The 1902-nt window shown below is 36.4% G+C and overlaps 1 pseudogene; it reads right to left on the bottom strand.

Moving 5' to 3' along the window:
- Nucleotides 1-697: 697 nt before the first annotated feature.
- LOC129402288 (olfactory receptor 2G3-like) lies at nucleotides 698-1590 on the bottom strand (annotated as a pseudogene).
- Between the last annotated feature and the right edge of the window lie 312 nt (nucleotides 1591-1902).

Below are 1902 nucleotides of genomic sequence, written 5' to 3'. Positions count from 1 at the left end.
TGGAAACAGGAATTTTATGTAAAATTTTGTATTAAAAAATTTATTGTGAATAATTCAATTTATCCAATATCAGCCAAGTTTTCTGTTTATCATATGACAACAAAGTGAAATTGAACATAGGAAAGTTATTGGAAAAACTTCTGTACATGTTTAGTGGAAAATCTTTAACAAAACTTTGCCCTCTATTCCTTTTACTACAAATACCAGAAAGTAAAAAATTCACTGCTTCTATATACAACATATTTTTTCTCTTTCTGATATCAAAATAGAATTTGCATAGAATTGAAAGATATAACCCATGCTTCTTAATACAAAGTATAATTGATCACATCAAAGATTTTGCTTTATTTTAATATGATAATAATTTTATGATTTCCCTTTTGTTCCTAGCCCATCATTTTATTCCACCCAGATTTTAAGCAATAAATTATACTTACTATATATGCTTATAAATGAATTTTTCACTGAGAATGGTTTTAAAAACTCAATTTTTTTAATTTCACGAATTTTTTTTTGTACATGAACACAAGATACATTCATCCAAATGTTCATTACCTTACAAGGTGAATATAAGTGTTTTTTTCAAAACCCTGTCATTTGTACTGTATCTACATACAGAAAAATAATAAACAATATATTCTATATGCAAGAGCAATTGTCTGATGATATGTCTTAAGTCACTTTCCAGCTTAGAAAGTCACTTTTCATCTATTCTCAACAGTCTTCTCAGAGCTCCCTTCACATCCTTATTCCTCTGAGTATATATGAGGGGTTGAGGGTGGGAGTTAAAACTCCATAGAAGAGTGTAAGGAACTTTCCGTCGACATAGCCGTAGTACTTCTGTGGTTTGATGTATATGACCGAGCTGGTCCCAAAGAAGAAGGACACCACTATCAGATGAGAGCCACAGGTCCCAAGAGCCTTGCGCCAAGCTTGGGCTGACTTCAGTTTTGTCACTGCTTGTACAATGAGTCCATAGGAGAGCATTATCAGTGACATAGGAATAAGGATGAGAACTAGTGTGGCCACAAAAAGCTGAACCTCGTTTGAATGTGTGTCAATACATGCCAACTTGACTATGGCAGGCACTTCACATAAGTAGTGATCCAGATGGTGACGCCCATATCTAGGAAGCCAAAGGGTGATGGTGCCTTGGATGAGACTATTTCCTATTCCACTCACCCATGCCATGCCTGCTAGGGCCTTGCAGAAGGAGGGGTGCATGATGGTGGTGTAATTGAGAGGTTTGCACACAGCTACATAGCGATCAAATGCCATGATAGTGAGGATGATGCATTCCGTGGTACCAAGGGACAAGAACACGTAGAGTTGGATGGCACAGCCAGTCCAGGTGATGGTCTTGGCTGGTCCCTTCAAATTCCACAGTAACTGAGGGACAGCGCTGGTCGTGAAGCCCAGGTCTAGTAAGGAGAGATTGGTGAGGAAGAAATACATGGGTGTCTGGAGTTTGGCATCCAGACGGCAAACCAGGATGATGACTGAGTTCCCAACAATCGTCAGAAGGTAGGAAACCAAAACCACCACAAAAGGGATGAACTCCACTCGGGGCTGGTCTGAGAATCCAAGCAAAATAAAATATCCATCATCTGTTTCATTGTTTTGTTCCATTGGTCTGTTGGGATAAAAAAGAAAAAATGGATACAGGAAATTTTATCAAAAAAAGTATTCTTTATATTATTATTTTTGTCTCAATACACATTAGATCCATTTCCTGTTCCTTATCAAGGATAATTATTCCGTGATAATTATCATTAAAGCTTTAGGTTTGTTTTATGCAATTTTGCTAGTAGAGGAAGAAGAAAAGGGAGGTATATATGTACAGTAATTCACAAATATTTTTATTAAAAAGACAGGCAAAAACTAAAGGATTTAAAATAATGT

The sequence above is a fragment of the Sorex araneus genome, chromosome 2 (assembly GCF_027595985.1).
Source record: "Sorex araneus isolate mSorAra2 chromosome 2, mSorAra2.pri, whole genome shotgun sequence".
In the NCBI taxonomy this organism is placed as follows: domain Eukaryota; kingdom Metazoa; phylum Chordata; class Mammalia; order Eulipotyphla; family Soricidae; genus Sorex; species Sorex araneus.
This window is presented reverse-complemented; position numbering and strand designations above follow the sequence as displayed.